Source organism: Salarias fasciatus, chromosome 13, assembly GCF_902148845.1.
Source record: "Salarias fasciatus chromosome 13, fSalaFa1.1, whole genome shotgun sequence".
NCBI lineage: Eukaryota > Metazoa > Chordata > Actinopteri > Blenniiformes > Blenniidae > Salarias > Salarias fasciatus.
The window spans coordinates 6,518,249-6,531,072 of record NC_043757.1 but is presented as its reverse complement, the minus strand read 5'-3'; positions in this window follow the sequence as shown (position 1 = coordinate 6,531,072).

The window sequence follows — 12,824 nt, the reverse complement described above, 5'->3', positions numbered from 1 at the left end:
CATAAATTTGTACTAAAGCATTGGTGTTTTTGCACAGCCCTAATTTATGACACATTCAAATGTTAATTTGGTGAAGAAGAGAATGTCCCTGTGAGGAAGCACCAGATGTTACCCAGCATGTTGAATCTTTTTGGGCAGAAACGTGCACAGCAACATTTAGCACTTTGTTCTGATTTCTTTATTTGAATGAAATAAAGAAGAGGCACTTCAGTTAAATTAGTTGAAGTTTCCTTGAGAGATGATAGGCCAGTGTGAATTAGAAGCACTGAGCTCCTCTTTGTGTTTTGATTATTTTTTTTCTTTCATGTATCTTCTGTGTGTGTGAAAGGATTTTTCCTCATTGGGGAAGTTGTTTGGATGAAAGACTCACAATAAAAATGGGCTTCAACCTTGCAGCTCTCTTCTGTTCTTCTGTTTTGTCCTCTTAAGTGTTTCCACGTGCCACGTTACTTTACCTCCTTTTTCCTCAGAGGATTCAAGGACTTAGAGAATTGTCAAAAGTATCGTGCCAAATAGAATTGAGCAACTCCATGTTTGAAGAAGCTATTTAGCCTTTTAAAAGATGCCTGGAAAGTTTTCATCGTCATATGTATTTTTAGTGAGGAAACACGCCTCTGAGTTCACCAAAATGCAGAAATTAGGACATGACCGCGAGCAAGCAAGGATGCTGATGTATTTCAAATGGGCCAGCCTGATGTGATTTGTCTGTTGCATCAGTGATTTGATGATTAATTGCAAATTTTGTCTTTTTCCTGAGGGCCTTTACATGGGCATTTTATCCACCGTAATAATATTTACCAAGAAAATTAAGCAGAGACGGTGTTTATGTTTGGGCAGAGAGTGATTCACTACGATAGTTTCCATCTTTAATTAAAATATGAAAGAGGAAAGGCCTGTCCGTTTTATTTTGATGTGCAACTGAGCCGACCAGTTTGTCGGAGCGTAGAAACTGAACTTGACTGTTCATCACGAGGACTGGGTTGCAGAAACACAAAAGAACAGTTATGTTAAGTCATTTTCGGCCTGTGATGACAACACACTAGTGTCAACAGCTCGAAACACTGTAAATATTGCAAATTTGATCTCCTCTACATTAGCATCAAAGTACATTGATGAGAATCTGATAATAGCCTGCCTGATTAAATTGTCATGCTGAGCAATGAAATAGGTGCTGCTGGTTCTGATCTGTTCCTGTAGTCTCTTCACTGTGCATGACTAAAGTTTTGTGCTCACTGAACTCATGCACCTTTTCATACGCGCATCGATTACTCTTAGTAACTCATAATTAGGCTCACTTTTCACACAAATAATACATATATAATAGGACACTGATGCTCAGTAGTGCATGGCCAAATGTTTGCAGAAATGCACAGGAATCAACCAATTTTAGATTTTTAGAGAGTTTAAGATATAAACGGTGAAATGCATGTGATTTTGGTCAGAATATGCTTTTCTCTCGCTAAGCTGTTAAACTGACTTTAAAGTATACAATACATACCTATGAAGGGTTAAGAGGTTAGATTACTGTGCATGTATTCTGCCATACACACTGCTGGATGCACGCAGCTCAGTCACATCATTGCCTCGGGCCACAGTGCAGCAGCGCCTGGGAATACGCCCGGACATGTCTCAGAGCAACTCTGCCACACACACACACACACACACACACACACACCCACACCCACACACACACCCAAATACACAATCACATTAATCTGCATGCAGCTGAGATACACACATGGGCCGTGTGGCACACAAGCGCCTATAAAGGCACTCACACATTCATTGACTGCGTTTTAAAAAAACAGCTGCTCGGCTGGTTTGCAGCCCAGATAAGGCAGGCCTGAGTTTGCAGCCTCACTCTGACACCATAGAACGACTCAGTGGTGAAATTAACAACAGCACACGACCTCAGTGACTCCCAATAAAGAAGCATTCAGTGGTTTCATGTGGACAAACTCAGTTTGGTTGTCAGATATCTTGATTAATTAGTTATGCTCTTACATTAACATTTTCTCACCAGTCACATGGTGGTACATATTGATATCTAAATGTCTGGGGGAAAAAAATCGAGCTTAAAGTTCTGAACAAAGTGGGAGGCATTTCCTTTATCTGGTTTTGGTCTGCTGAACTCTGTTGCAGACTTACTTCGAGATCTCTTCACTTGGACAGATTTTGTGAGCAAATTGACCAAACAGAGGACTTCCTGATAGCAGATATGTGACTTTAGCAGAAATAATTCTACGTTAATCTGCTTGTTATTGGAATATTCTATGAAGTGATCTGCAAAGCTATACCTGGACATTTACACGTCACTCTTTACTGTGATGTTTATGGAAGTGGGCGGCGGAGCGCTGTTGTGGTTTGCGCCTCAAAGCAAAGAGTGTCCACAATGTTTCAAGTGAAAATGTATAATTTCTGTTTTCATTTCAGAGAAATTTTGCGTTAACACAGTAGCACACCACCGTAGTTATCACGCCAGGCCATGAGTTGCCGCTCTTGGTGCTGTAACAGACAATAGAAAGGTCAAAGGTCAGAGATGGACGGCACCTTGACTCCATGAAAGTTACAACTCAAGCCGGAAATCTTGGTGTAATGATTGACTCACACTTGAAATCCAACGGCCACTTAAAAGCGATGACTAAATCTGCCTACCGCCAGGAGAATAAAGGAATTTCTGTTCAAACAAAACAGATAAACTTATTCATGCTTTCATTTTCAGTACGCTAGATTACTGTCATGATGTTTTTACAGGTTGTATTAAAATCATCCATCAGGCAGCTTCAGCTGATCCAGAACTGCCAGAGTCCTTCCAAATACCAAGAAACTGGACCACATCACACCAGTCCTCAAAACACAAAACTGCCTTCCTGTGAGTCAAAGGACAGATTTTAAAATCTTACTGTTGGTCCACAAAGCGCCGAACAGGCTTGGAACAAAAATATAAACAGGATTTAGTCGTTCCCTCTGAAGCATCCCGACCCCTCAGGTCGTCTGGGTCTGGTCTCATGTGTTCCCACAGCCGGAACCAAAGTGAAGCAGCTTTTAGTAAACATGCTCCTCACTTGCAGAGCAAACTTTATGAACACCTGAGTTTTGCTCAAAATGACATATTTAAATCAGAGCTTAACGCTTTGTTGTTGACTGCAACATTGTCATGATTTTAACACATTACTCCTAACCAACATTCTAATTTTTCCCTCTTCTAAATGCATTTTATTAGCTTTGTTTTAAATTCTTAAGTATTTATTCTGCCATTTTAATGGCCTTTTAAATGTGATTTTAGTTTGTTATTGTTTTGTTTTATTTCTGATTTTAATGTAATTTCATGCATTTCTTTGCCTTTATGAAGTACTTTGGATTGCCTTGTGTACGAGTGCCGCTATACAAATAAACATGCTTTGAATTTATCTCCCACGCTGCCGTGGGAGAAGGGAGAGAGGAGCTCAAACCCTGATTCAACACAGGTGTGCCTCATCGCCTCCGTCCCACATGAATTTAATCAGCCGCAGTTCATCAAACCTGATCGGTGCCAATTCGAGTGAAATCATGTAAAAGAGAAGTTCCTGGACAGAAAACAAAAAGGGGAACGGGGCTGAAATGTGAAACATTTTGCACTTTTGAAAGTGATGGTTCAAGAGAAGCGAACATTTTTAACCAAGAAAGTGGAATTCTTCCGGCAGAGATGTAATCATGATGTAGTGTTTTGGTTTTCCCAGTACAGGACTCTTGGTTTTATGACTCTGCTGTCTCTAATATGAAGGCAGAAGGTGGACTTTGTTAAATGGAACTTTTCAGGATTAAGTTATACAGGTGTACACAATGTTGAATTGATTTTTGATCACTACTAAATAATTTTATTTTTTTAAAGGGAAAATTGACAATTCATACCTTTTTTCCTTACATTTCGAAAATGGATGAATGCTTTTTGAGAAATGAATCAATTGTGATTCATTCAGCCAGCCCTCTTTTAAATTTAGTTTCAGTTTCTCTTTAACATCTCTGGATTTATGTAATTTTCTTTGGACTGTTCATATGGCCAGTCTCTTTGATTTACCACTGACAAATCTGATTGTTCGGTTTACCTGAACACAGATTTTTTTAAAAATGAGATTGATGTGCGGGTTTATACACCCTGAGAATATCATTTGATTCATTTCCATAATGCTTTGCACTGTAACTGCAGGCCGTTTGTGGGAAGTTCACATGAGCCCACACCCAGCTTCAAACAGATCATCAGCACCACAGCTGGATGGACAATAACAACAATGGCGGCCTCTGGGGTGGCGTTACTCCCAATTCATACTCTGCAAAAATGCTATGTTTTCACTTGAAACGCTCTGAATGGGGCCTTAGTGTAAAACTCAGTTCCGATCATAAACAGGATTACACCACCTGATCAGGTACAAACAGAATTTCAGTTGGATTGAGCCAATTTAATCGGACAGACGTGTTTACATGACACCGTTGTAATCAGATCAGTTGTTTCATCACATCGTCTCAACCTACACTGTATTAAAAAAAAAATTGGTTGAATTGATTATTCATAGGGTGAAGCGTTTCACGAAATGTTTTGAGTTGACACAATTACTATTTAAAAACATTGACTGAACGAAAAACTCTTCGTTGGCTATTAATTCAGCCAATTGCTTAATAATCGTTGACAGAACGAAAGACTGTTGGCTTATTAACTGAGCCAACTGAAACAAATGAGTTGACACCATGTCATATTCCACATCATGTGCTCACTCAACTAGGACTTATTAGTCATTACAACTATAAAGTAATAATTGAGTGAATAACATAATAATGACTGCATGAATTAATATTTAAATGATATATACTCAACATAAAATATAGCCTAATTAAATAAAGACTAATAAAGACAAATTTACTTTAAATGTTTATTTTTCTGTGTACAAAACAAAACATTTAAATTCAAATTCAAAAAATTACACAACATTTGAAAAGAGTGCAAAACAGAGCAACACCAATAGCTGACAGTATAAGCTGTAAAGGAAAGTCTGGGGTTCAAGGCTCGTCAGGAGGTAGCAATGGCGCAGCTTCCAGGCCTCCCGGAGGCCCCACAATCTCCAGGATACCCATTGGCACGGGGCTGGAGGCTTCGTACACACCATCTGGCTATAGATGGAGCACATTAATAAAAAGGAAATTAAAAACAATATCCAAATGATATTGATGGACAGATGGATGTTCTCCTTGAAATGCTGATTTACCTGGCAGGTCTTGAAAAGCTCGGTTTTCTCCCCCAGGTAATACTGCAGCCCTTTGACAGCCACCACCCTCCCATGTTTAACGATCTCTGTGGTCTGGATACACAGGACAAGTCAAGTCACATGCATATTGTTCATACATGTACATTATACAGCATATTTCATACAAGACGTGTAAACTCAAAGTGCTTAAACATGAAAACAAAGTAAACAGTTCTAAATTAAAACAAAAAACAACAATGTAATGCTGTCACTGTACATTTTTTTACAATGTCGACTCTTTCAGTCATAGTGTGGGAATGGAGTGGGCAGGCAGCTCATTTCACATCTAGAATCTAAAGGCTGATTCATTGTAACTGCATACATACATCTACTGTATGTACAGTGTACTGAAAACAGCTTCTACTGAAAATAGCAGACTGACAAGCTCACTATGTGACATTGTGAGCTTGTCGATCAGCTATTCTCAGCAGAAGCTTTACCCACAATAACAGAAAACACTATTTTCAATCGTGAGGGACTCCGGACACCCAGTAGGGTTTAAGTGATGAAGACACATTTGTCCGTTATTTTCCATCTTACCTGCTCGTCTCGGTACTCCAACAGACTCCTTAGTGTCACTTGAGTGGGGTGGTGAGCTACGGTGCGGAGCTCTGGTGTGCTCATCCAAGGAGGGGAAGAACGTTTCCATCAATTCTTTTCCTGTTACTCTTCTGAATTCTGCATGTACCTGCAAAACAATTAGATAATGAAGAGACAACTTGTGAATGTACAACCTGTAGACAGATCATAGCAAAAACCACAGATGTAGCATCACGTCACTTGCTCAGGACAGATCAGAGTGACCATCTTCAATACCAGGCTTAAAGGACCATTCCACCTTTGAGGCATCAGACCCTTTATTTATTGTTAGGGTATAAGAAACATGGCCCTGGTGTTGTTTTTGTGTTTATTCTGTGTTTCTAGAAATATTAGTCTAACTTCCTCTTGACAAAATCATTACATCCCATTTCTCTTCCCACCTACAGTTAGTTCCACCCCTCTCCAGTGCATATGGTTGTCTCAGTTGTGTGACATTTTATGTGTACTTTGAGGAAGGAACAAAGTAAAACATACACAAACTTACCTGACCCAACAGGAATAGGGCTGGCCATCTCTGGCTGATTGTGGAGACATGCACATCTTCAGCAACGACCTCCTTTCATCTGAGGGAGAAGATACATAACTATAGATATGCGACAGATATTTACAGGGTAGTGCAAGTCAATGAGAAGAAACTGTGTCAAGCAGAAGAAACTGCCCTGAGTAGAGAGATGCCAAAATAAAAAGTTAAGATGGAAGCCAAAGAACGGCACAGCCAATTTATTTCATGATGTGTTGTGGGCTTGTAGATCTGTTGTTTTCACTAGTTTGGGTCCTGGCAAATGTCATAATTCCCCTTTGGGTCACAGGCAAAAAGGTTTGGGAGCCACTGCTTTAGGAGACTGTGAAATGACCCTTACAAGTTAGGAAAAAGTGTTTTCCTTAAAGGTATAATGGACGATTTTCTCAATAAAGTCAAAGCCAAACGTCTGTTACTCGCTTTTTGAAAAACGCGCATGCGCCAGACCATCCTACCTGCTCTGCTGCTCCGACGAGCGCGCTTGACGGCGTGACGCAAGCATTTCTTCAGCGTGATTGACATGTCAGAGGACCAATAGTTGATGCTCGCATCACGCCATTCATTGGCTAAAACATCGTCCATTATACCGTTATATATTCAAACAACTTTAATGGGACTGGGGTCCATTTAGTTCAATTTGTACTTTGTCAGAGTTAAGGGAACCCAGTGGTTTGACAATGACAGGATTACAGCTACTTCCAGAGCAAGTATTGATATAAATACAAATGCTAGAAAAGCTGACCTTATTAAAGCCTTCAAAGCTAGCTTTCCCGCCGAGACGTTTGCTTCCCGACTGACGGTTAGCTTGCTAGGCTGTTTACCAGGCAAAACCATATTATAAATCTATGCTAGAGCGAGCTGGCCAACGAGCTGACGGCGTTCGTCCGCCAACAGCTGTCGCACAGAGGCGCTGCTATGCCCACGCCGGGGCGAGTGTCAGCTAGCCGGCTAACGGGCGAACGTGCCGCTCGCGGGACAGGAGCTAGGCGTCAGCTAGCAGGCGGACGTGCCGCTCGCGGGACCGGAGCAAGCGTCAGCTAGCAGGCTTACGGGCGGACGTGCCGCTCGCGGGACCGGAGCTAGCTTTAGCTAAACCCTGCCCCGCGGGTTTGGCTAACGTGCGGACGTGCTGCTCGTGAGGCCTCGGGCGCTGTTAGACGGCTAATGCTGTTAGCTGGCTAAACATTGACCTGATGAATTAGAGGGGTAATATGTAAGTTAGCTGCCCGGCTACCCAAGCTAACTGGCTAGCTAGCAAGCAAAAAAATGTTACAGTCCCCCAAGAACAGATTCCACAGAAAAACAAATTTCTTTTGACTCTGGTTTCAGAGATTGACAATGTTAATAAGCAAACGCACAGTGTTGCTTACCTGTCACTCCTCGTCCCTCCGTGAGGCCGTGTCGACAAACTTTGTGGCTTTGCCGTACTTCCTTTGCTCGAAGTTCATTACCGCAAATGACGCCGCCCACATTTGTTCAGTCAACAAATGCAAAACTTGTCCAATCCATTCACTCAATTACTGTATGTTAGTTGAGTCAATATCAGCCATTGTTGGCGTTCACCCAACAACAATTTATCACCTGACTCAATATTTTTTATGAATAATTGTACAAACATTTATTAACTGGCTTTCCCAATAACAACACTTGAGCCAATGGTCTATTTCAACTTGCCTTAACAATCTTCTAATTGAGTCAATGTTTTGGTAATTGGGTTTTTTACGGTGTACTCTTGATATTCTTCTTTGCTGAAACTCACCATTTACCTAACGATGGGACTGTTTGTTATGACTGTTCAGTTTACAAGTGTCTCTAATAGAACGGTGTCATGTGCAGTCTATTTCCAGGGTGTCGGTATCTGTTTGGTAACAGAAGCACTGATCCATTTAGGTTTGTTCCACTGAGACACTCACAAGACCATGACGCCATGACGCGTCTGCAGTCGTCTTTGAAGTCTTATATTTACAGTGTCTATGATAGAAAAGCCTTTGTTTATTCAGGATCGCTGCCCCTATATACAGGACACCCGTCTGTCGGGCCTCAGGTTACGCTGTGGGCCTCGTCTGATGAATAAATATAAGAAACATCCACTTCACTCCACTGTGGATTTAATAGGTAGGCCAGATTCCGGGTCTCTTTTTACTACTACATTACAGAACAGGCCAGTGGACCAAAAGAGGCCCTCAAGAGGCTCCAAAATGGTCCACTAAAAAAAAAACCAAACCCTACAGCTTTTCTATAGAGTAGTGGACACAACACAACACAACACTGCAACCCGAGCTGAGATTAGTGATGCTGGCATGAAAAGTAGAAAATTAGCATGAACTTTAAAGCCATCCAGATCCAGTAAAGGTGAGTTTGCAAAAGCATGAATAATGCAAAAGCTTTAGGAGTTTCGTTTTTTTTTTTTTTTTTTTGGGGGGGGGGGGGGGGGGGGGGCATTTCACTGTGTGTTGTGTCAGAGGGTATCATTAAAATTTTTCATGGTGAGATTGTATTATTTTCCATAGTAAACTTTTGGTTTTGTGAAAAAATAGACATTTTATGTAATCTGCATGTCACATCAAAGAAAAACTGTAACTTTAAAACTTATTGTGGCAGTATTTTTCCAGTGTGGCTTGCTGAAAGATAAAATTAGGCTGTTTGTGGCCTCGGAACTGAAACGTGTTTGACACCTCTGAGGTAGAACAAAACCAGCTGATAGAGGCAGAAACATCTTGTTCTGCAATTCATTTCATGCTAAGAAAACTGAACTTCAGTAAAAATAGAGAAGCTTGTTGCAATGGGGACACACACACAAACACACACGCAGTGTGGTGAGGTTACAGTCATGTCGACAAAACGCGTTGTCTTAATTCTTCTGCCAAACCGGACATCAGGAGGACATGTTGAAAAGTAAAGCTGCACAGTCATGTTCACACGTGGCACGCTGGCGTCTGATATCATCAGGAAATGCTGCGACACTCGTCTTTGATCCCGAACGGAACAGAACACTTTCTTATGAATGCTGTCTTTATGCTTGCACACACCGAAACATTGTTGGATCCTTGTGGTGGAAATTAAAATGCGAGTGCACAACAACAGAACAACGAGGATAAGCTACAGAAAAGTTTTTTAAAAAGCGCTTATGTTCGACACATTTGATGTTCCTCTCTTAGTTTTGTAAGCGGTGACCGATCTGCCTTGTTTAGATTTTCAAGACATGAATTTGACATTTTCTGGTCTGCTCTGAAGTACAGTTAATCGTCCCCTTCTATGGTAAGAACTAATTCAGCAGATGTATGGAGGGAGGCAGTCTTCCCATTTCGCCCAGAAAGTCAGACTCTGGGTGTATCGCAGCCTGTAAGCCTGCTTTAACATTTCCCAGATACACAGGATCGCTCCACTAAATGACTTTGGGAGTGATTCATGAGCAGTCTGAAGCACCAGTAGCTTAACATGTGTAATTTTCCAGATTTGAGCCTCAGACATTTTTTTCCTGCCATGAACATAAAGCAGCAGCTCATCTGAGCTCAGCAGATTTAATTTTAGGACCTTTTCTCAGTGGAATGAAAAGATTTTGGACTCGGCCCAACTCAAGTGTTGCATCAGTTCCACTCTGAATGATATCAGTGGCTGTTTAATGTGGGGCATTAAAAATGTGAGGCAGCAGTGCAGAAAAGTGCTGAATGGCAGGAACGCTTTAAAAAAAACAGTGTTAATGGTTTATTCCTTAAAGAAAACATTGCAAAGTGAGCATTAAAAATGATTCCTTTTCTCTTGAAACGTAGTCGTGTATTGAAACGGGGCCTGAAACGCCACACAGATTTGACTTCCTGGAGACAATCATTTTTCTGTTACATGCTCTTTTTGTGCCTGTGCAGACTTTGTATTTGCTCCAACTTCCTCCTTCAATGCAGAATCAGACCTTTTTAAGTGACAAGTGTCCCTGAAGTCCAGGAGTGGACGTACATGTAACTGTGATGACTGTTGTTGAGGCACATGACCTCGAACAAAGTCCATATAGTAAATAGACTGATCGATTGACCAATTTTCACTACAACCCGAGGCCTAATCAGACTTTTCTTGAAACCATCACATAAGTCACTAACAGGGAAGAGAAGGTGGGTCGTACTAACTGATAATTATGGGACTGATAAGAACAGCCAGTAATTTGAGTTGATCTCATTCAAAGCAGATGTTTTAAATGCAAAGTGAGGATTTTGAATAACAGTCAGTTTTTTTTCTTCTTAAGAGAACTAGCCCAAGGCATTAATAATTTAAACCCTTCAATATATTTATAGTATTGATTTTAAAGTTCATTTCCATGTAAAACCTGATTAGTTGGAATCTTTCTTGCATTAAGCAGAAGATTCCTTTTGAGTGGCGCAGTGGTATCCACTGATATGCATACACACCCGGGAAAAGGCCTGCGATAGGGCTGTCATATTGCTTAGGGCTAAGCAATGAGACTAAATTTAATACCCCACCTTTCGTCAGCATAATTCTGAGATTTTCCACTAGAATTTAAAAGCAGCAGTCGCTCAGATTTGCCACAAAATCTCTTCTTATTTGACATGAACGTGCACTATTTTAGGAAACATGGAGATAGTTTGTTAATAGAGCATGAAAAATACAGTATATTGTCATACATCAACATTTCATGATGACATTAAACTAAATATAACAAACCACCCATCCAAAGCTGCTTTACAAGCTGTCACCTTTTTTTTAAATAAAGGTTTATAATTATGTGCTTCTCTAGTTGTTCTCCGTTAAATCGGCAACTGAACATTAGAGTCATCTCTGTACAAGTAGCAACTTGAGTCTTCTCCGGATCTATTCATGCTTCCCTCTCTCTCTCTCTCTCTCTCTCTCTCTCTCTCTCTCTCTCTCTCTCTCTCTCTCTCTCTCTCTCTCTCTCTCTCCTAAATACAGTACATCCATGTGGAGCACTGGCAGTGTTTATATATCTTTACAGGAATAGCTCAGCCAATCAGGGCTGAGACAGGTAGCTGGGCCATGAGTCATCACCCAATCAGCTGTCAATATGAAGGTGAGGGCCGTGAGTCACGCTGACTAAATAAAGGCGGCGAGCCGATTGGCTGGAAGAGTTTGAGTCACCAGGCAACAGTTAATCATTGGAGGAGAGGCTGGCCAAAGAAATGAAGGCATACTTATGCCAGTTTAGGAGGGAAAAAAATGAATGAGGGATTGGTATCAATAAGGAGAGGGCAAAAAAATCTGAGATTACATTCAGCTGTAGATTAACGGTTTTTGGAATCAAATACAGGCATAGAAACAAAGCTTTAAGTTTTTACAAACTGTCAACTCATTTGAAAATCACAGTTGTTTACAAGTTAAACCAAATTTTACAGTTTTTGTTACCGAACAACAATCAGTTAAAACAGTTCGATTCAGCTCAAACTTTTAAGGAAATAAGATTTAGCCCGCTGAAAGTGAAAAAGGAAGAACAAACTACAGATTCACTGTTTGCATTATGAATGAGCGCAAGTCTTGCAGAGCTCACTTTGTTGCTGAAATTGGATTTTTGTAATTGCATAAACATTGTGGAACAGTTTGTGTATTGTCAATCAATTATTGAATATAAACCTCTGTATTTGATGTTATTTATCCATGATAAACCCAGTTTCTCTTTGGCAAATTGGGAGAAATTATTCATTTTAAGCATTCTCCATGTGCTGTCATTAAATAAAGAGTTTTAACCTTCAAATGAAAGACGCACTTTATAACATATCTCTGTCAAAAAAGTTTCCCATAGGAAAATTTGGAGGTTTAGTAAACCTCTTCAAAGCCTGATGCCGCTCAACATGGCAGAGGTTTTTAATTTTTCTGTGTTAAAAATTCTCAATCCACACACAAATACGTCATCTTCATCCTATTTTTTTTTTTTTTTTTCTTTTTGGAATCACAGGCATAAACTAATACATGACATCTCTTTCTCATCAACAAAACAGCAAAAATGAGTGTTTGTCCCTTTTCAACAATAAAACAGGAGTAAACATGGGAAACTCTGATAAGCTCACAATATTGTGCCCTGTGTTCAATTTCCTCATCTTAACAAGTGACAGTGAAGAGTTTAGCTTATTGACTGAATATAACATACCAAACACTGGTTTTCCACAGAACAACATTTGTTGAAAAGAACAACAGAAAATCAGCAGTATTAATGTAATCTGGCTGGCTGTGCTGTCACTCATACAAATCATTAAGTTCTTGCCTTCATCGATGCAATAGTGAAACTAAAAAAAGGTGTAACTGAAAAATCCAACTTTTCACAATGTGAAACAGAAGCAAAACAAACTTTTCTCAACAGAATAAGAAATTTAAATCAGTCTCCCGTTGTGCTTTGAAATGCGTGCCTGTCAGAGCGCCTCCACTTCTTTGAAAGAAGACTGAGCCACAGTCGGTGCAGCAGCTGACAGTAT